General features: G+C 45.9%; 1 long non-coding RNA gene across 1 annotated transcript in view; it reads right to left on the bottom strand.

Moving 5' to 3' along the window:
- LOC116631508 overlaps positions 1–23,480 on the bottom strand; it is a 49,507-nt gene that overhangs the window by 2,276 nt on the left and 23,751 nt on the right. The window lies entirely within an intron of this gene.

Genomic DNA, 23,480 nt, shown 5'->3' with positions numbered 1-23,480 from the left:
TCTCTTGGGCCCAGATCTCCTTGACCAGACCCCCGCGCGCCCTTAGTCTGTCGGGCTCCAATCCGGCTTCGTGGCCAGAGGGACCTGCGGAGGATTCGGGTCCCCCTGCTTTCAGTCATTGAGTTGAATTTCCCACGATATTCAAACACGGTATTAGAATCAAGAGAAAAATGAGCATTCCATTTTAGATGGCTTTTTTTGCTTTTGCTTTTTGAATCTTCAAAAGATTCAAAAACCAACTTTTCCAATTTCCCTGTCAAATCCATAGAGGATACTATAAGTGATAATCCCGAGTTTAAAAACGAAACAAAACAAAAACAAGAAAACTTTCCTGAAAGTAAGGATTTCTCTGAACTTTTTTCAGAGGATCCATTCATTCATTCGTTTATTCATTCAACAAACATCTGTTGAGCCCGACCCAGTGCCAAGCAGCCAGCTAGCATGAAAGTCGTAGGACTGGTTCCGGATGCACTTTTCTTTCAAAATTAAAACGCTCTTGTGTGAAGTCAAAGGAAGAGCAAAGGCGTAAAATAATGTCAAATGCCGCAACAAAAGTGCCATTGACGACAGTAGTGAAGGTAACCAGAGAGGTGCGGATTAAGAATTTAAAACATGTGAAAAACTAGAGACCATATGCTTGGAAAACCAGCCACTTCTTGCACCCATTTTCTCTCCTTCTCCCCTCCTCTTTTGGTCTCTAGGAGCTCGGCCAGGCTGCAATCCTGAAGCCGGGAGTCCTGCCTGAAGTCTGAAGAGTAAAGTCAGCTTGTAAACACTCTGTCCGACTTACTAAGGGAACAAACACTCAGGCTTGTCCCGTTCTCCCCTTGGCCGTACACAGGGAAGTGGAAAGCTGTGCTCCAGCTTAGGACAGAATTTGGCCAACCGGGGGTGCCTTTCTCCAGTATGAGCTCTTGTTCAGGAACCAAGGAAGTTCCCTTGGTTTTAGTGCTGAACCGTAAGTCAAAGACAGAGCTTTCTATTTAACAGAAAGGACAGAAAACTCACCCTTGGAGTACCTGTGCCTATTGACCTAGAGCGAGTCCGTAACCATGTTAGGCTTCTCCACTGGTCAAAATCAATTTCTCACACTGTGTGTGCAACATGTAAACATATAGAAAACTGGTCCCGGAGATTAGTCTAAGCCCTGGAAGGAATTTTCAAGATTCCTCTCATTACATGTTGTGAGAGAGCTGATATACTGAAAACTCCATCTTGTGAAAAACAAGGAAGACCAAACACCAACAGATGTTAAAATATCTAGCTAAAGGGGAGAAATTCAGTGAAAACAAACTGGATTTTTTGGTCTACATAATGCCACAGAGCGGGTTTGGCCGGGTTCTGTTTTGTTTTGAAACAATGAAGAAATTGCCTTAGTTATTCAGACACAGAATCAAGAGAAAAATGAACATTCCATTTCAGATAGCCTTGTGGTGGAGAGTTTCTTCAGAAGACTACACACTCTAGGTATGTGGCTTAATTTTTTTTTAAAGATTTTATTTATTTATTTGACGAGAGAGACACAGCGAGAGAGGGAACACAAGCAGGGGGAGTGGGAGAGGGAGAAGCAGGCTTCCCACCGAGCAGGGAGCCCGATGCGGGGCTCGATCCCAGGACCCTGGGATCATGACCTGAGCCGAAGGCAGACGCTTAAGGACTGAGCCACCCAGGCGCCCCTTAATTTTATTTTTTTTTTAATGGGCTCTTTTGAGTTCCAGGGAAGGAAGAACATAAAAGCTAACATGAATTTCTGGCTTAGATTCTCCGGGGAAACTGTGTTCATACCCCGAACTCCCAAATGAGGAAAGGACCACACCCGTTTCCTCCAGTGGGTTTCCAGGGACTGGAATTCGTGCAGCAGCTTCCGGCGGCGGCGTGGGGGGAGACTCTGCGACGCATCTCCCCGTCTGGCTTGAGGGAGCTCCCACCAGCAGCAGCCCCACCGGCATTTCCACGCCAGAGCCGCGTCACCTCTGTCAAGGGGCTGTGGCCACGAGCAGCCGGGCTGCGACTGGCGGGAGTTCCCGACCCTCTTCTGCAAAATCCTGTGCGTAAGCTGCAACCCCCACCTCTCCCCCAACAAACTCCTAACCACTTTGCAAGGCATACCTGGAAGGTCACGTCTGTGAGGTGTCCCCAGCTGCCCACAGACGACTCGAGGACCCTCCCCCAGTCCTTCCATTGCCCTGGATCGGATGGTGGCTGTTATGTGTGTGTGTCCCCCAAAGAGTGTGGATGCCCTGAATCCTGGACGCTGCCACGCATCTCCGCATCCCTCTCCTGCTCACCTCTCACCCCCAGCAAGGTTCGCTCCAAGGGTGATCATTCGAATCAGGAACAGAGTCTTTCCTCCCACAGACACTTAGGTTCTAATCCTGGCTTTCCGATGACCAGGTTGTGTCACATTCAGACAAGTCGTTTATTCTCTCTGAGTATCAGTTTCTTCAACTAGAACAATAATACCTAACTCAGAGAGTTGCTAGGAGGAGGCAGCGGGCACGGAAATGCACCAGCCGGGTGCCCCTCGGCCCGTCCCCACTCGCTCGGCCGGCCGGGCCGGGGACAGGCCGGGGACGGGGAGGTCAGCAGACAGCCCCCAGCTGTCAGCCACCCGGCAGCATCTGCCTCAGCTGCACACAGCTGCCCAGACTCTCAGCCTCCTTGGGGCAGCCTGCATCCGGTGATGTGGAGATTTTACCACGATTTAAAAAAAAAATCATCTTTAGAAAAGAATAATGTCAAATAAATAAAAACAAACAAACAAATAAATATGGTATTTTTTCGAAAGTACTAGCATCACGCTTTCAGGCATTCAGGAAAGGTCAGATAATTTCCATCTCGGTGCCCAGCCTGTGCTGCAGTCCAGGACGGGAACCCCCGTCCCCCTTCCCCCCCCCCGGACCCCCCACCCATAGCAAAGCTGGCTGGAAAGTGAATTTCTATCAGGTGAACCCCATTTTCTCGTTCACTTTTATTGGCCAGTGAAGGCTCTGGCCTCACAGGAAAACATACTGGTGGGACCGACCCCTGGACCCGCTGGGCATGGTGGCACACTCCCAACAGCCATGCGCATTCCAGGGGAGCGTTGTGGCTCTTTTGTGGTTGTTGTTCAGAACCTCCTAGTCCCATTCCTGGACCATGGAAATTTCTCTCGCTATAGAGCTGTTCTGACTACAAATTCATGTTAGCATCCTGTCCAACCACCCTGATTTTGTCGTCACTGAAGCTCGGGAAGATTATGCAGTACCGATTCCTGGCGGAAGGGGGTTCCATCCACATAGAAAACATAGACTATGAGTGGCCTCCTGGAGCTGCGCAAATATTGGCCCTTTCAGTGGACTTGCTCAAGGTCACACCGCTGGCAAAACCAAGCCTACAACGAATGTCTGGATGTCTTGAAATTAAACCGCTAAACCACACAGCTCCACACCCAAGAACTCCTCAGATTTCTGGTTTTACATTAAGTTCCCCACTAAGGAAGCTCCAAATAAGTTTTTTGAAACAATGAGAAAAAAGCTGAAACCTCTTTTTCTTTTTTTTTTTTAGGTAGGCTCCACGCCCAACGTGGGGCTTGAACTTACAACCCCGAGATCAAGAGTGACACACTCCACGGCCCGAGCCAGCCAGGGGCCCCTGAAACCTCGTTTTCAATAACTGCCTCCCTCAGACACAGTCCCGGACCCAGCAAAGGTATCTGAGCTCATCACAACTGAAACAACTAGTCATCAGACGCAGTCAGGAGACTCCACCACCGGGCAAATGCCACCTTGAAGTGGGCCTCCATGGCCCCCTGGCTCCTGCAGGCCCTGGATCACCCCCTAGATGGAACATTTTGCGTGACTGCCCACTGAGGACTGGTCTGAGTGGCTGGAGAATGTCTTGGGTGGTCTGAAGATAGGAATCCCAGTGGAGGGATGAAGGAGCAGGATGTAGCTCTGAAGGACAGAGGGTGCACTCACCAAGCTGTGTTAGCTCTCTGGGCCTCCTCTTGGCTCCAACCTCACTGCTTTGGCCCCTCCTCCGTCGCCTTCATTCTCTGTCTCATCTCTCCTCTCTGATCCCTGTGTCTGCTCTTGGTCTGCTTCTACTTCGCTTTTCCTTATAGTCTTACTTTCCTACCTCCCCTTGCCGTTCCAAATGCAAAATCAACAAATGTAGCAAAGAAAACGAAATGGGGTAACAATTTTTTTTCTAATTCTGTGTCCATGTTTTGGAGGTAAATCTAGCATCCTAAATCGGGGGCTGTTTCCAGGATGCTCCATAGTCCTTCATTTACTGTGAACTTGGCACAGGAACTTTATTAGCCCATTTTACTGCAGAGAGCCCGAGTGCAGGGGACAGCTAATATTGTACTTTGGGAATCAAAGTAGAAATGCCAACAAGGCTGCTAATTATTCAGTAAATTAAATATTGCTGCCAAAACTGCTATTCCTGATGTCCTGCATTTGATCATGCTGTCCTAATGCAAAGGCAGCATTCAGATTCTATCTAAGCAATAAAGATGAGGGTCCCGCATTACTGGCTCCTTATGTTTTAGTAGAAATTATTTGAGTATGCAACCTGAAATTCATGATACTTATAAGTAACAAAGTTCAAGGATATAAAATTTGATTTCTATTGTGTTCTTTTTTAAAAAAGATTATTTATTTATTTGACAGAGGAAGAGACACAGCAAGAGAGGGAACACAAGCAGGGGGAGCGGGAGAGGGAGAAGCAGGCTTCCCGCAGAGCAGGGAGCCCGATGTGGGGCTCGATGTGGGGCTCGATGTGGGGCTCGATGTGGGGCTCGATGTGGGGCTCGATCCCAGGGCCCTGGGACCATGACCTGAGCTTAAGGCAGACGCTTAACGACTGAGCCACCCAGGCCACCCCTCATTTCTATTGTGTTCTTAACTGTATTCCTTCTGGGGGTGGGGAGGGGAACATTACCAGAGAGGTAGCAATAGTGATTATTTATAAAAACAGATATTTTCAAATTATGATAAATATTCCATTTTAGGTAACTAAGGATGTGAACCGCCAAATCATTTTTTACACCTTTGCTTTGTAAAAATCTTTTAAAAATCAATTAGTCTTTGTGTCATCTAAGGAATTTTAAATTGTGAAATATATTTATGAGAATATTTAAGGTAAATATCTCCAAAATAAGTAGCAAATGAATGGGCCATGAATTTGCATGCACTGCTTCTGAAAACAAGCACATTTTAAAATGGTTTGTTCAAACGGAACCATTGGTCTTTTTCCTTCCTCCTCAAAGAGCATATGTGTTAGATTAGTACTCAGAAAAGAGCGTGTTTTCATAGCCTCTGGTGCTGCATTTATAAAAATCATGATGATTTTAGGTCTGCACCTTCATTTTTTGAATTTTCAAAACTTGTCCCTTTTTACTCTTTTATTTTCTTTCAACAAAACAAAGACGGAAGAACCCTTTAAGAAATTTTATACATTCCCACAGAGTCCCAGTTTGTTGACCTTCAGGCCACAGAGTAAAACCTTTCTTTTAAGTCAAGCATTCCCCATTGGGAAGCGCTCCAGCTTTTTCTTTTTATGAGGAATTTTAACTGCTGGACTTAATTTAATTATTGTATTTTGTACATACTCCCAGAAGCCCCAGGGCATGAGCTTTACTTTTTTTCAAAACTTTCAAATGAATCTTTAGAAATGCACACTTCTGATGGTAATGTTCCTTCTTTCACTTGTATTTCTAATCTAAATACCAAACTTGCATCTATCTGTTTCCTGACTTATTCGTGGAGAGGTTTCAGCCTCTTTCCGCAGATACACTTGTAAGTAGACAAGTAAGGATGTGGTTATTTGAGCCTTTAGTGTGGATGCCTGGGCTTTATAACAACAAAATAAAAACCATCTCCAGCTGAACGACATTTTAAAAACTTGATGGTTCTGGGAACGTAGTCTTCAATAAGAACGGTTCCTAGGTGGACACTGCCTTGAAATTAGTAGCATCCTGGCCCCATGGCTACAGTCTGCCACCATCTGTCCTCTTAGTGTCTATGAGCTCCTCCCCCCTCCCCCAACATCAACTGCTCCTCCCTGATCCCAGCAGAGGCTCATGTGCGAACACACACTCACACATAGGGAGTTGTCATCCCAAGCTACCAGCTAAGATTCAATATCTTCATTTCTCCTCTATCTTTATCCATAAACATTTCATTGGATCCTTCTGATTTCCAAATCAAAAACTTTGACCACATCTTGACTCTCAAAGGTGAAAAAAAAAATTTTTTTTTTTGTAATTGCCTTAAAACTCATTTAGGAATGTTGAAATGTAGGGCAAACATAAATTTTCAAAAATTCATAACATCTGCCCAAAATACCTCATGGGGTTGGGGTTGGGTCAGTTATGAAGTAAGTTTCATTTTAGGATTTCTGAGACCTCTGAATTTGGGAAGATGTTTTTAAGCAGAATGCTTTGTGAAGTGAACCTGATTTTCTTACTGACTTTGATATAAATTTTAAAATTATAGAAATCACAGCATTTAGGTGCCAGAGAAGGACTTTAGAGATCCTCTAGGCCAATGGTTCTTGACCCTGGCTGCACGTTAGAATTACGTGGTGGGCATTTAATAAATACCAATGTCTAGGCCCCACCGAGACTCATTAAATCAGACTCTGGTCTGACCTGTCATTTTGCAGATTAAAAAGAAAAACAACCAAGCAAAACTCTGAAAGATTAAATGTGGCTTTTACATTAGGGGTCTAAGTCTAATTATGCTGTAACATAGTTTGGGAACTCTTAGCCAGGCTAAACTTTAGAAGCAAACTTACTTATAAGTAAGTAACAAGTAAGTTTCCATAATTCTGTTTAGGGCCACGTTACTTCTAAAATAGTTGACTGATTTCTCCCATGTGACATACTTTCTAATGTTATACACATTCACATCCCTGACTGATTCACAGAAGAGGTTGGTATAATCCTAGTCTTAAAATGTCTTACACTTAATTTTTAAACTAAGGTACACTTATGTGGGTGGCTACCCTCCTCTACATTTCACTTAAAATTCGACCTCTTCAGTGGCAGCATCATACTCCATGACTAATACTCAGCAAATTTTTAACATACATTTAAAACGTACAGGCAAAAAGCAATATTTGTCCCAGTTGACATCCGAAGATCTCAAAACACTTGAATTTTACATTGTACAGTGTTTATAGAAATGGAGTCAGGGATGTCAAGTAACAACTCATCTGAGTGAGTCCCCCAGTCCCTGAAGGCAGGAGTGAGCTTAGCCAGCATCTCTGAAGGCCCCGAGAGAGCAAGAGAGGTCATGCCCAGCAAGGGCTCCTTACAGTAAGAAGCCGGGGGCTCAGCAAGCCTTTGAGCCATCTTTGTAAACACTTGCCCTCATCGGCCTCCCCCAAGAACATCACCTCCCTCACCTTTCCCGCTCCCCCTAATCTGCCTCCTTCTCCCCTTTTCCCATCAGGGATGGCAAGCTCGCAGGTCACAAAGGGAAGGGGAGAGCCCAGTCTTTTTTGACTTGAGGTCCTGGTCCTCTCAGGCAAGGACCTCCCCGGAGAGATCCAGGAGGCTTTGATCTCAGTTATTTGCCTTGGGCTAAAAGACCTCTGGTTGGCCACTCCTCTAAGATCCTAATAAGGCCAGGACCTGGGATCACAGATGCAAACCTTTTTTTTTTTTTTTTTTTTTTAACCAAAGGGAACACTGAGGTGCAGTGATTCAAGCTATAGAGTTGCTAGGGGAGGGTAGGTAAAGGTTTGGCAGACTGAGCTAGAACAGTCCATTGATTCACCCCTCCAAAGGTATTTATTGAGCTTCTATGATGTGCCTGTGGTTAAGTGATGTCACTGCGTTCGTGATGGCTAGGAGGGCAATCCTAGAGATGGCCCTAAGTCCTCTATGGTCCAGAAGTTTCTGTCAGGAGTGAAAGCAGGGTGGGGAGTTGAGCCTTCCTTATTCTGGCTCCCCCCACCCCCATTCTGTTCTAACTACTCTTGATTATCCCTTATAACAAACATGCAGATGAACCAAGAACCTAGCTCCAGGTCTGAAACCAAAAGAGGGAATAAAAAGAAGGGAACTTACAAGTATCTTACAGGTAAATGCTGCATGCAGCCATAAAAACGGATGTTTATAAAAAGATTAAAATTTTTTCATGGCAAGAACTGCTGAAAGCAATATGTTTTTGCCTATCAAATGAATCAATCATTTTATGAGTGGTAAGCTCTGGGGCCAACACTCACGTGGCTGGTGGCAGTGAGACCAGGTGCAGCCAGCCTGGAAAATATTGGGCGGTATGTACCAATGGACTTGTCATCATTTTCTTGTACCTCTTAAATCTAGATCTGGGGATTTATCCCAAGAAAATTCTGTGATCCCAAATGTAGAAAAAGCCTCATTCACAAAGACTACTTGATTCACAGTTGTATCATTTAAATTATTGAGGTGTGGGGACGCCTGGGTGGCTCAGTCAGTTAAGCGTCTGCCTTCAGCTCAGCTCATGATCCCGGGGTCCTGGGATCGAGCCCTGTATCGGGCTCCTTGCTCAGCAGGGAGCCTGTTTCTCCCTCTGCCTGCCGCTCCCCCCTGCTTGTGCTCTCTCTCTCTCTGTCAAATAAATAAACAAAAATTTAAAAATGAATAAATGAATTAATTATTGAGGCGTGGTTAAGCAAACCATGGGACATTTGTTTGATGGACTATTAGGCAGCCATGAAAACTGGCGTTTCCAAAGAAAATAAGAAAGTGCTTTTAATATAAAGTCAGGTTCAAAAACAGATACCAAGCTCCAGATGCCGAGTCTGGAGATGGACTGCTTGGCTCTCCCACTTACTATCTACCGCTGGTACTTACCTCACTGTACCTCAGTTTTATTATCTGCGAAATGGGGGTAATAATAGGAACTACCTAATAGGTTGATAGGAAACTTAAATGAGATAAGACATAGAAAGAACAGGACCTGACATATAGTAGGCTCTCAACAGATGTTAGCTGCTATTAGTATTACGATGCGATTACAACCATGTTAAAAAGAAACCACATCAGAAGAAAATACACCAAAATGTTAGCAATTACTGTGTTTGGGTGATGAGATTCTTCCTTTTACATTTTTGTATTTCCAAATTTTTCATTAAATACATTTCAAATTTTGGGGGCACCTGGCTGGATCAGTCGGTGGAGCGTGCAACTCTTGATTCCTGGGTCATGAGTTCGAGCCCCACATGGGGTGAAGAGGTTACTTAAAAATACAATCTTAAAAAATATATATGTCAGGGGCGCCTGGGTGGCTCAGATGGTTAAGCGTCTGCCTTCGGCTCAGGTCATGATCCCAGGGTCCTGGGATCAAGCCCCACATCGGGCTCCCTGCTCCGCAGAAAGCCTGCTTCTCCCTCTCCCTCTACTGTTCCCCCTACTTGTGCTCTCTCGCTCTCTCTGTCAAATAAATAAATAAAATCTTAAAAATATATATATACATATATGTCAAATTTTTAAAAACTAAGTTGGGGGCGCCTGGGTGGCTCAGTCGTTAAGCGTCTGCCTTCGGCTCGGGCCATGGTCCCAGGGTCCTGGGATCGAGCCCCGCATCGGGCTCCCTGCTTGGCAGGAAGCCTGCTTCTCCCTCTCCCACTCCCCCTGCTTGTGTTCCCTCTCTTGCTGTGTCTCTCTGTGAAATAAATAAATAAAATCTTTAAAAAAATAAAAAATAGGGCGCCTGGGTGGCTCAGTTGGTTAAGCGACTGCCTTCGGCTCAGGTCATGATCCTGGAGTCCCGGGATCGAGTCCTGCATCGGGCTCCCTGCTCAGCAGGGAGTCTGCTTCTCCCTCTCCCGCTCTCCCCTCTTGTGCTCTCTCTCTCAAATAAATAAATAAAATCTTTAAAAAAAAAAAAAATAAATAAATAAAAAAATAAAAAAATAAAAAATAAATAAAAACTAAGTTGGAGCTAATTACAAATACAGATCTATTGAAACACTGCTTTTTGATCATTATATATGGACACACCGAGAAGACCCTGAAAAGAGAGGCCCCAGCAGGTAGTCTTCGCATGACCCGAAACATCCTGCTGCCAGGACTCTGGGCATGCACTTCTAAGGGGCTCCTTCTGACTTGGCCACCACGGCCACTTCTCATCACAGGGAGGACAGGCTCAGGTGTGCTGGGTGGTGGACGGCCACCCAAGATTTGCAAGAAACTACCTGAGTCCCAGTCCCCACTCTGGCACCCACTTCCTGTGGGGGCTTGGGAAGACCCTTTTCCTTCTCTGTAAGGAGGATCTCTGATGCAATTAGCAGCTTCAGAGGAGAAAAACAGTTGGAGGGAATTTTTGAGATACTGCCTCGGAGGGGAAGAATGGATTCTGAAAACTGTAATACTCCACTCCAGCTCTCCTTCTTCCAGGGCGGAGGGCCCATCTGCTCTGTTTACACACCTGGACCTGGTGTGAAGGCCGGTTTAGAGGTGGCTCCCTGGCCATTTGTGGAATCATTCCTGCTTCCAAGCAGCACGCTACAGGCAGGTCTTCAAAGAAATATCAGAAGCCAAGTGTACTATCTGTCATCACTTAGTAATGCTTGAAGCTTTTCATATAACAAAAGGGGAAGAAACGACCCCACCTTGCATTGTGGGAGCCTGATCGTTCTTCCATCAGCTCCACACCAGAAGGGCTTTCTCTTAACTGTAAGTATTAGATCTGACTAATAGGGGCAACCAATGCCTTTGGTCAGTACGATTGGAATAAACTAACGGTTTGCAACTTTATTTCATCTCACGCTACAATAAGGAAGGAATTGATAAGTTGCAGTGACAAGGAACCGCGTGGGGTTGGTTTTTGGGGTTTTTTTGTAAAATAGACAAATGTGTCCCATTTAAAAAAATGGCAACATCATTTTTCTACACATACTCTTGTGAGGTAGGAATTAAAACTGCAGAGACAGAAGGCATAGCTACTTGTTGGTTCCTGGCATCCAGCATGGTGCTGGCCCTTAATAAATTTTTGTTGAAGGCATCAGTGAATCAGTTAATGAATTCCCAAACCAAATGGAAGATGTTCTCCTCTCTCTTGTGTGAGATGCCAGGGATATAAAATGTGTAACTCAGGGTCCCACCCTTAGCAGCTCACTCTGGTGGTGGAGCCAGACCCACAGATAGAGAATGAGTCAAATACAATGTGACTGATTCCTAAAATCATACCGCTGGTTGTCAGGATTCTTCCGGAAGCTCCTCCTGTTTCAGGTGCTTATACACAGTAAAACATAATCCCTTCCTTCAAACGTTCACAGTCTGGTCCAGAAGACAAGCATGAAGCGTAGAAAGCACAAGACCACATGGAAAGCAAAACAGAAATATGTACCCTGTGGAGACACGGCACATGCCTTCATGGCTTCACCCCCAGGGTCCCAGCATAACATAAAACAGGGCTGGGGTGCTCCTGCTTAAGCCACTGTTACCCCCCTGCCCCCAACACAGGATTAACTGTCCATGAACTCAAGGTCATGTAGGCTCCACCAATGGGGAAGAGGTGTAGGCCGGCTTGAGGGATGGGGAGTGACTCCGTCACAGGCCCTACTAGGGAACAACGGAGGGGGCACTTTGCTCCCATAAGCGGAGAGGGTGTCTCCTGGCAGGGACCAGGGGCAAGACCAGGCAGATGGCGTCCCACCTGTCTGCCTTCGCCAGCTCCTCTGAAGGTGGGGCTGACTTACCCAAGACTTTCCATTTCTGGAGCCACGCTCATCACCTCCATCCCAGGGGATGGGCGACGAATTATGAGTTCCTGTCCCTTCCGCAGATGGGAAGGTTGTGCCCTGAGCTTAGCCATGGCCTCCACCCTCTGCCACTGCCTCCTCCCTCTACCTCCTCCCTCTGCCTCTGCCTCCTTCCTCTGACCCTGCCTCCTCCCTCTGACCCTGCCTCCTCCCTCTGACCCTGCCTCTTCCCTCTGACCCTGCCTCCTCCCTCTGACTCTGCCTCCTCCTTCTGACGGCCTTTGCCTGCTCTTACCAAATACGTGTGTGATATCCCCGCACCTCACAGAGAGGAGCGGGTCCTGCTGCCCTTCCAGAAAAAGCAGCCTGGCACCCTGTAGCCCCAGGCCCTGCTCAAGAGCAGCAAATCAGTCAAGGGCTGGCATCTCTGGGTCATCTGCGAGACAGCCAAGTGGCCCTCCTGGCCCTCCCGGCACCCACCACTTCTTGGGCCCAGCCTGCGATTCAGCGCCTCCAAACCCAGGGCCCTTCCTGTAAAGGCCCTGTCAACACTTCCATTATAGACTTCTCTTCTGAGAGTTTACAAGTTACCGGGAGAATGAGATGAGCCCAGGCGGAAAGCTGCCGTACAAGGGAGCAAATCTGGGCCGAGGGAGCACAGGGTGGTGGTGCTGTCAGAGGGAGCCGGCGTTGAAACGGCGGCCGACATAACGTCTGCATTAAAATGGATTTGTGTGGAACGCAGTGCTTCTTTTAATTGCTCCAAATAAATATCCTGGGTAATTTTACGAAGGACTGCTGCAGTAGCTTCCCGAACAGCATGAGCATATATTACCAGGAAGTGCTTTGGGGTATTGTTTGCTGAGAAAGGCGTTACATAAATTGAAACTCCTTTTGCTCAGAGCCGAGTCCTGAAAGTTCATGCAGTGAGAAACATTTCTCACCGTGCACAAACTGTGAATTGTATATAAAATTAAATTTTCTGATTAAAATCTGCATTGTTGGACCTCCTGCTGACTGCCACCATTTTGCTGAAATAAGATACTATTTGTGGTAATGGCAGCGCGGGAAACATGTTATCATTGATTGTAAACTGGCCTCACTCCTACGGCTTAAAAAATCTGGAGAGCTTTATTGTGCAAACATTGCATTTTCCGTACAAATATTACAGAGCAAAGCCTTACCACCGATTCATCAGCTGGGGTGCACGCAGATTACAATCCGACCCATCGGCCCTAAATCTCTGCACCCCCAACACTGGGCTTCAGGTAGCGTTCGGCAAGGTGCAAGATGTCAGCAGGAGAAAGAGCCAAGCCTATATAACCATCTGGTGTTTAATTTAAAAAATGTTTTGCTTCACGAGGGCATTATCATTCGAGAGACGAAGGAAGATAAAAAGAAAAGATGAGGCCTAGGAAGAATTCAAATTCAACAACCCACCCTACCCCCACCCGTGCGTGCCCCAGGAAACCCCCAGCATGGCCCACCGCCTCTCCTCAGACTGCCAACCTTGGAGCCCCGGGTCTGAGAATCAGCCTTATGAAAATCAGCAGTGCTGATAGAGGAGGCCAAGCTAATAACTTCGCTTGACAAATGCAGAATCTGAAACCAAAACAAGGACGATTTTTTTTTCCTAAGAAGATCTGTGTTCAGAATTAGAACCCCAAGGGCTGGCTTTTTCATCTTTCATTTACCCCAGCTTTGAGTTTACAAGTGAACGCTCTCCAAAAGTCAACATCAGCCAGGGACACATAAATATTTTTTATTGCCTCTTAACCATTGGAATAGATTGTCCCTCTCTTTCATTTCGTAAATCACTTTGTTGCTTGGGTGATACAAAATCGCTTTGGCTTACAAAGAAAGATGGGGCGGGGTGGGGGTGGGGTGGAGCGAGGTTTCACAAAATCATTGATCCATAGCGGTAGAGCTCACATTCTGACAAATAAAATGAGCCAAAACGAACCAACTTCTTAAGGAACAACGTAGTCTGAATTTAATAAGTCTCACCAAATCTTTTTCTAGAAAAGAGCACTAAGGTTACAGGCAAAGCCAGTGCTAGAGTCGAGTAAACTAAGCCACGTGCTTTGAGGGAGCAAATGCAAGGTAAGTGGCTCCAGGTGGATGGGTACTCGGAACCTAAAGTTCAAAAGCATACACTTCCTGGAAGGCACCTGCTTAAAATGGGTAGGATTGCACACACATCACATCACATCACATCACATAGGGCTCAGAATGTCCTTCTGCACTTTCTTTGACCTAAAAGCCAATCCTGGGTATTCATATGCATCAACTAAGCTGTCTCACCTGTGGGAGAAATTGGTGGGGGGTAGAAAGAGGAAGTGCCCAGTGGGGTACCTGACCCAATCCCCTGTGTATTGCCTTGCCTGTAGAATAGAATGTGGGGAAACTACTATTACGCCGACTTTTGTTTCAACTGCATAATAACTAAATAAAATAATTTACAAATCCATGAATTAGCTATTTTTGAAAATTATTCCACTGGTTTTCTTTTCTCCCTCTAGACTTCTCTTGTAATTCCCAGTCTTCCATGTTTTCCACAACTCTGACTAGCCCTAACCTGAGTTTCTTACATGGACATAATGGGGACATGGTAGGGGGGGTAGCCATCTGTTTTCCCTTTTTCTCTTATTATTTACCATCCATACACATGCCTTCTATTTAAAAGCCGATAATAAAATCAGTTGCGATATTACATCCATCCGTACGATAACATGTCCTGAATTTACCAGGTGCTAGGAGCTAGACTACTAATCCTCTTTCACTCAGGAGTTCTGCCAGACTGAGGAATCCATCAGAAGTCCCAGGTTTACTAACTTTTGAACTAAGATTTGAAGAAACCAAGAGAATCTACAACAGGGACTTACACCGAATGGCACCTCATTCTCCCAACTTCACATCTCTTCTTTTTCCAGTTAACCAAACATCCCCAGCCCTCGCCTTCTTCCTCATAGAGCTCTCCTGCCCAAAGGATTCCTTTCCATGGCTCTGTTATCTCCTCTAATCTTGACCAGAGATGGAATACTCGATCTCCCCATGCCTCTGCCCCAACTTTACCCACATTTTTGCCTTCGGCTTCCATTGATTCTTTAAAGTCATCAATTGTTTCTGTAAAAAAGTCATTAACAATATTCCACTGCCTTTCCACAGCTTGCAGCAAGAAGACATAATGCTTGTCCCTCTATAGGGCACCAAACGTCAATGACAGGATAGACACATTAAAAAATGAGTCAAGATTTAATAGGCTGGACAAGCCAACCATTCCTTGCTCACGTGCTCTGGCAAGCACAGCCAAAGGGTAGGCAAAGTTTGGTAATGTGGCACGAGGGGAAGAGCTGGGGCGAGGAGGAGCTCCAGGGGCTGGTGGTGCTGTCACTTCCCCTCCCCCACAAGGCCCTCAAGCCCAGGCATATACTAAAAGGCCAGACAGTGAGGCCCTGCCCACCTTGGGGATTACTGGTAGAATCCCTAAAAGGAATGGAAAGCTCTGGCTGGTCTCCATCTTAAGGAAGAGGTGGGTTTTCAGATATGTATCTGCAATTCTGATGGTTGGCCATCACCCAATTCTCTTCCCCATTAGTCCCCCAAAGAGAAAGGCCAAGCGCCATCCCTCCATGAACCTACTCTTCCCCATCACAGATCACAGAGGCACGAGATTTATTAGACAAATGCCAGGGCGGTATCACTCCTTCTCAGCGAAGGGGGAGTTGAAATACCCTCATTCACCAGTGACAAGAGGATGCGGTGGGTACGGCACACCACGCCCATCTCCCTTCTTCCCTCTTCATTCCCTTCCCTCTCTATGTCTCCACCTTTCTCCTGGTATGAGTGTCTTCTTTCCTTCTACTTCTTATCCCCTTCCTGAGTTCTAGCTCTTTCTTTTGTGTTGGCTGACACCAGAGGGCAACATAATCTCACCTTCTTGTCACTTCTTTCATTTCACCGGTAGAGGGAAGAGTTTGAGAGAACCTTCAAGAGGTAGAAGGTAATGTGGAAATTATTTTGAAATATGGAATTAGCGAGCGCACTAGGACAGCTCTCTCAAAGGCATCCCGTGCCAAGGCATTCTGTTCCCGTTGGTAAATAATCTGTTATAAAACTGTTTAAATGCATATTAACTCACCAGAGCATGACACTGGCAAGATTTCCCTCCAGGCTGTGTTTTGCTAAGAGACAACTTTCAAGTGATGTGAGACCTGAACATAAACTAACAGAAGTCACACATTAGTCAAGGTAACACTGCCACTCCATCCCTTACTCACCATTTAGTCTTTTGAGAGCTGGCTTTTTTGTTTCAGAAATAATTAGGAAGGCATTTAGCCCTCAATGTCTTGTTTTGAGTACCCATCATCTTCCCCCTCTAGGTGCTCTAAGGGCGCGTATGGCTTATTTGGGCAAGTCGGGCTGAGTCAGTCAGAATGACTGATTATGAACCACGCAGCAGAGCCCTGGGAACAGTGAGTGCCCCCAGCAGCCTCTGTCCAACTTGGAAGCCCATGCGAAAGCGTACTCCACCACACCCTCCCCATCCCGCCACACACGTTGAGGAAATTAGAGAAGGTTCCCCTTGAAAAATGTTGGGAAGGAAGGGATTCAGAAACTAAATTTGCCACTGAACTGACCATTTACCAAGTCATCATCCTGACCAAGTTAACATCAATACCTTTAAAAAGGTAGACAACGTGGAGCTAAGCAATCTGCTCAACCATCGCAACGTGCTCAATTGTTTGAATCTAATTACTTGGCCTGGATATTTTCTGCTTGGTGTCCCCAGCCTTTGAACCATTTCCAAAGCCAGAGCTTTATAAAAAGGGTCTTTGAAAACCCTAAGAGTCTGTGATTCTGTCATTCTTTAGGTGGATTTTTGATCCAAGTGGCTGAATTTATCCTTTGCCTTCATTTCTTCATCAACACTCTTTCTTCAGTTAATGATCTAAAGCAAGAGTTCTCATCCTGAGGTCCAGAAGTGGACTTGAGCAATTCTACGAATCCCTGGAAATTGTGGGCAAAATTCTATGTGTATGCATGTTTATGGTGTTTCTAGGGAGTGGACACATTACTTTAATCAGATTCTCAAAGGGCTCCAAGACCTCCATCTTGTCGCTGTACATTCATGATGTTCACTAGACCAGGGATTCCCCCAACCAACATGCAAGAACAGATTATAAGGTGTATACCTGGGTCTCTATAGCTGGACAGGGCCAGGAATGGCTGCAACTTCTAAGCTGATCATCTCCTGCCAAGTGCTGCCCAGTTGCTATAAAAATATTTTCTCTGTATGCCACAGTGTATAACAAGTTGGGAAGCACTGCATAAACTCCTCACTTTTTTTGCTTTTTTTTTTTTTTTTTTAAGTAAGCTCCATGCCCAACATGGGGCTTGAACTTATGACTCTGAGATCAAGAAGCACATGCTCCACTGACTGAGCCAACTAGGCATCCCTAAACTCTTTCTTCACTTTTATCCCATCTACCATCTTTGCTTTCTGCGTCTCTTTCCTCATTTCTAGGGCCTTATTTTTTTTTTTAAGATTTTATTTATTCATTTAAGAGAGAGAGCACAAGCAAGGGGAGAGGCAAAGGGAAAGGGAGAAGCAGACCCCCTGCTGAGCAGGGAGCCTGATGAGGGGCTCGATCCCAGGACCCCGGGATCATGACCTGAGCCGAAGGCAGACGCTTAACTGACTGAGCCACCAGGGCGCCCTAAGCACATGTTTCTTAAATATATAACTACAGTGTTACTAACCAGGAGGTTATGTGGCATAAAATAAGGAATGGAAGATCAAGAATATGGGTGTTGCTCTCCTTTCGGGGTGGCACTGGGAGAGTCTGCTAAACCTGTCACTGTCACCAAGCCCCTAGGTCCGCAGATTTCACTTTGCTGTCCAAGAAAAACCACAGACCCACAAAGAAGTCTTTTCTTGAAACCTACCACCACATTCTGAATTAACAAATTAATTCTTCTTAGACTATTTCCAGCTGCAGTTAGAAAGGTCCCCCATCTGGGTGCTCCTAGAAAGCATTACTGTCAGCATTACAGAACGTTGCTGAAGAATATTTATACGAGATGAGCCACTTCCTTCTTAATGAAACTGACAACCAGACTGAATTCAGGATCACTTTACTTGAAGGATATAATCTCTGGCAAATCCCTTAAGAAAGCCATCCTATCACTTTTCTATGTACTTTAGAAATGGAATGTATTTGAAAAAATGCCTGAAAAATCACTAGCCGTCATTTTAAAAGGGACTATTTTAGCCAATATCTGGAGTTAGAAAAAACTATGTGATGGGGTCCCCAAAATAAAATAAATATAGAAAATATTACTTTCTTTTTTAGAATAAAATAATGTAGATTTGCAAGTTGCCAAAAAAATTAAATATTGTTTTTAAAAATGTTTGCTGAGTTGACAGAAAAAGAAATGCTGCACTCCCATCTGCATCCATTACAACAGAGGATTTACTGGTTATTATTCACTAACCTTAAGTGCGCTCCGGCTTTTGAAGGGAGAGATGAACACAGTTGGGAGTGGGGGCATACTGTAGACATTTGCAGGGTGATTATAAATAAATGAAACATTAAGCACACCCCAAAATCCGCCTCTTACTCAAATCATCTACAATGTAGATCATGCCAATTTAACTTGATTGAGATATCCAGATATCCCAAGGACCTCAAATTTGTGTGATACTGATGATTAACAATATTTCTTATTTTGTCAACAGGAGCCACTTGAACTTCATTATGGTGATGTCTGTTTCCATTTTCTCTTACTTTTTTAAAATTTTTTTAAGATTTTATTTATTTATTTGAGAAAGAGCGACAGAGATAGAGAGAGAGAGCACGAGCAGGGAGGAGAGGGAGAAGCAGACTCCATGCTGAGCAGGGAGCCCGATGCGGGGCTCGATCCCAGGACCCTGGGATCATGACCTGAGCTGAAGGCAGATGCTTAACTGACTGAGCCACCCAGGTGCCCTGCTTACTTTTTTTTTTTTTTTTTTAAGATTTATTTATTTATTTTGGAGAGAACATGCACATGGTAGCGAATGGGGGGAGGAGCAGAGGGAGAGAATCATAAAGCAGACTCCCCGCTGAGCACGGAGCCCCATGCTGGGCTGATCCCACGATCTTACCCATGAGATCACCACCTGAGCCAAAACCAAGAGTTGGACACTTAACTGACTGAGCCACCCAGGTGCCCCATTTTCTCTTACTTTTGGTTGCTAAAGATATAATGGTAATGAAACTTTCCTTTTCCTTTTGTATTTTTTCACTTAAGAGTTCAAAGTATGTTTTAACATCTTTTCATTTTCCTTTTGCTCAATCTAATAGCTAAAGCTGCTTTCATTTTACTTCTTTTTTTTTTTTTTTTTAAGATTTTTTTTTATTATTTGACAGAGAGAGACACAGCGAGAGAGGGAACACAAGCAGGGGGAGTGGGAGAGGGAGAAACAGGCTTCCCGCTGAGCAGAGAGCCCGATGCGGGGCTCGATCCCAGAACCCTGGGATCATGACCTGAGCCGAAGGCAGACGCTTAACGACTGAGCCACCCAGGCGCCCCTCATTTTACTTCTTTTTAAAAAGATTTTAATTATTTTTTACTAGAAAGATTTATTTATTTATTTTTAGAGAGAGAGAGAGAACGCAGAGGGGAGGGGCGGAGGGAGAGGGAGAGAGAGAATCTCAAGCAGGCTCCACACTCAGTACGGAGCCTAAAGCAGGGCTCGATCTCACAACCCTGAGATCACAACCTGAGCAGAAATCAAGAGTCAGACACTTAACCAACTGAGCCACCCAGGCGCCCCTACAGATTTTATTTTTTAAGTAATCTCTATACCCAGCATGGGGCTCGAACTCACAACCTGGAGATCAAGAGTCATGTGCTCCACCAATTGAGCCAGCCAGGTGTCCCTCGTCTATACTTCTGTGGTTTGACCATCTCTAAGTAAATATGTGCTTTCTACTTGATATTAACCTAATACGTTTCTCGACACAGGATTTTCAAAGCCTCAGGAGGATCAGTTTGCAAATCCCCAACAGTCTCATAGGGAAGAAGTGATAGGGAAACGTGCAATGCAATGGCTACAGCATGAGATCAGCAATCATGAAGGTCTGCCTGGAACCCTGGTGGGGGCCTTTCATTTTCTCATATTTCTTTTCTCTCTTAAAACATAAATGCACAATAAGAAAAATAAGTGGGGGGCGCCTGGGTGGCTCAGTCGGTTAAGTGTCTGCCTTCGGCTCAGGTCATGGTCCCAGGGTCCTGGGATCGAGCCCCACATCGGGCTCTCTGCTCAGCGGGAAGCCTCTTCTCCCTCTCCCACTCCCCCTGCTTGTGTTCCCTCTCTCGCTGTGTCTCTCTCTGTCAAATAAATAAATAAAATCTTTTTTTTTTAATTTTTAAGATTTTATTTATTTGCGAGAGAGAGAATGAGAGACAGAGAGCATGAGAGGGAGGAGGGTCAGAGGGAGAAGCAGACTCCCCGCTGAGCAGGGAGCCTGACGCGGGACTCGATCCCGGGACTCCAGGATCACGACCTGAGCCGAAGGCAGTCGCTTAACCAACTGAGCCACCCAGGCGCCCAATAAATAAAATCTCAAAAAAAAAATGTGGAGGGAACGAATATGTGGGCTCTCTAGAATCCTGGCTTTATGCTCAAATCCCCCTTAGCACATTTAGCCTGGAGCTACTTGCCATCTAGAACTAGGATGAATCAAGCCTTTTCAATTTTCTAGTAAAGCTCCTGGTGGTAAAATTACAGGTACTAATTCCTAAAGAAGTGGGAGAAAGCTAGGAAGTAGAGATGTGTGCTTGGGTGCTGTCAGGATGGGACAGAAAGAAGGTGAATGGGAGACAGAGCCTCTGAGGGGTCATGGAGTGAATGGGAATCGTGCAAACAGTATAAACCCACACAAGAATTCTGACATGTGTGGTGACATTTCTCCGTATTGCAGCCACTGACCCAAGAACAGAAGTGCTGGCCCCTAACAACCTGCCTCCCCTGGGCTTCCCTCCATCCCAGGCTGCCTGTCTCCAGCTTCAGCTCTTCTCCCGGCCTTTCCCAAACACGCGTACCCCAGCCCACCTTCCCAGGACTCTGTGCCAGGCGACAGCCAGCCACTGTGCGCACCATGTTAACAGGTAGGTTTCCTGCTGGGGACGTCAGGCACCATGCCAACCTGGTACAGACCACCTCTGGGGCCAGGGGGACATGTTGGGGCCCATGAAATCCCATGTCACGGTTGCCACCTGTCTCCAAATACAGCCCTAGAGGGAGCACAGAACCTAGGAAACTCAAACCACCTGGTCCTACACACTTAAATTGCTAGTTCCTTAAAGGAGGGACATTGCTATTATCATAGGCTATTGAACATTCAGCATGTGCCATGCATTGTGCTAATCATGCCTTTTGTTTAGAGACTGATTCTAAAGATGCCTTTAAAATCAGTGTCTCCTCTGGGTGCCTGGGTGCCTCAGTCGGTTAAGCCTCCGACTCTTGGTTTCAGCTCTGGTCGTGAGATCAAGCTCGAGTCGGGCTCCGCACTGGGCGTGGAGCCTGCTAAAGATTCTCTCTCCCCTTTCCCTCTGCCCCTTGCCCCATCTCCCTCTCTAAAAAAAAAAAATAATGATAATAAATAAATAAATATAGAATTACCGTATGAGGGGCGCCTGGGTGGCTGAGTCGTTAAGCGTCTGCCTTCGGCTCAGGTCACGGTCCCAGGGTCCTGGGATCAAGCCCCACATCGGGCTCCCTGCTCAGCGGGAAGCCTGCTTCTCCCTCCCCCACTCCCCCTGCTTGTGCTCTCCCTCTCTCGCTGGCTCTCTCTGTCAAAAAATAAATAAAATCCTTAAAAAAAAAAAATTACCATATGACCCAGCACTTCCACTTCTGGGGATGTACCTCAACAAATTGAAAGCAGAGACCCTAATAGATGATGGTACACCTATGTCCCTCATGGCATTACTCACAATCACTGAAAGGTGGAAACAACCCAAATGTCCACTGACAGATGAATGGATAAACCAAATGCGGTGTTGGCACACAATGGGATATTATTCAGCCCTAAAGAGGAAGGACATTCTGACACATCCTACAGCAGGGATGAACCTTGAGGACATTATGCTCCGTGAAATAAGCCAGTCACAAAAGGACACAAACTCTATGATTCCTCTTCTATGCGGTACACCTAGAGGAGTCAAGTTCATAGAGACAGAACGTGGAATGGTGGTTGCCAGGGACTGGGGGAAATGAGGTACTATTGTTTTATGTATATAGAGTTTCAGTTGAGTGGGGAAGGTGAAAAAGTTCTGGAGACGGATGGCGGTGATGGCCACACAACACCGTGAATGTTTTTTTTTTTTTCAATGTAAATGTTCTTAATGCCACTGGACCATATTCTTAAAAATCTTTAATATAGAAAATTGTATGTCACGTATATTTTACCAAAACAAAATTGTTTTTTGTTTTTTTTTTTAAAGATTTTATTTATTTATTTATTTGAGAGAGAGAGAGAGAAACAGCATGAGAGGGGATAGGGTCAGAGGGAGAAGCAGGCTTCCCGCTGAGCCAGGAGCCCGATGTGGGACTCGATCCCGGGACTCCGGGATCGTGACCTGAGCCGAAGGCAGTCGCTTAACCAACTGAGCCACCCAGGCGCCCCCAAAACAAAATTGTTAAAAAAAATCACCCTCCTTCCTGCCATCCCTAGAACCCCACCTGTTGTGTCCATGCACACTACAGAGCACTCGTACTCATCCAGGACCTGAACTTGCTCTGGCTTGCTTCACCCGGACCCTGACAGCAAAGCACAGGCCTCAGCTCTGCGTCCCTGGTGCCCGAGCCCCAGATGGTGCTCCTCTCCCCAGTGTCCACCCTCAGCTTTGACTCGGTGATCTCGCAATGGCTTGGCCTTCGGCTGTCTGTGGCCCCGGGCTTGTCCGCAAAGGCCAGCGCCCCAAGCCCCAGAAGTAAACCTTCTCCCTCTCTGTCTGCCCCTCCCTCTGCTCATGTTCTCTCTCTCTCTCTCTCTCAGATAAATAAATATTTATTTATATAAACAGAGAAACAGAGCAGGGGGAGGGGCAGATGGAGAGAGAATCTCAAGCAGACTCCCTGCTGAGCACAGAACCCACCATGGGGCTTCATCCCAGGACCCATGAGATCATGACCGGAGCCAAATCAAGAGTCAGACACTTAACCAACTAAGCCACCCAGGCAGGCATCTGAGAAGTCTTTTATAAGTCTCGGTCCTGGATGACACCATCTTGATTCTCTCCCTCGGTGATATTAAAGTTATTATTTAGGGAAAGGAGAAAATGTTTGCTATAGTCTGACCGGTGCTCACAGCAAGCCAGATGTAAGCTAAGGTCCCACTGTGTGTAAAAACAGTAAAAAAAAAAAAAAAAATCCCCATGTGACCACATCATAATAGCCCAATCTAGGAAATTCTGAGACTAGCGGTCCAAAGCAGACTCTTTTCTGAGCTCCAGTGGCCTGTTAGCTTTAAACCCCGGCGTCCAATTCATGATCGGGGGAAAGCCTGTGAGGAGGGTTTCCATCAAAGAGCATCAAATACGATCAAATTCTGGTCTTTCCCAAATACAGATATGATTTGGCTGCCTCTCCCGCCTGCCCGCAGCACCTGGGTGTTTAGTTTGGAATCCGATCGCCGCCTACATTTCGACATCTCCCGTAGGTGCCGCACACAGAGTCCTCAATGGCCCCTGGCGGAAATTCTTAGAAAAACAATGCTTCTGGTTGTTGGAATCACAACCGC

This window comes from Phoca vitulina, unplaced genomic scaffold, assembly GCF_004348235.1.
Source record: "Phoca vitulina isolate PV1807 unplaced genomic scaffold, GSC_HSeal_1.0 scaffold5, whole genome shotgun sequence".
Taxonomy (NCBI): Eukaryota; Metazoa; Chordata; class Mammalia; order Carnivora; family Phocidae; genus Phoca; species Phoca vitulina.
Note: the sequence above shows the minus strand (reverse complement) of the source record. Positions and strands in the feature narration are given on the sequence as shown.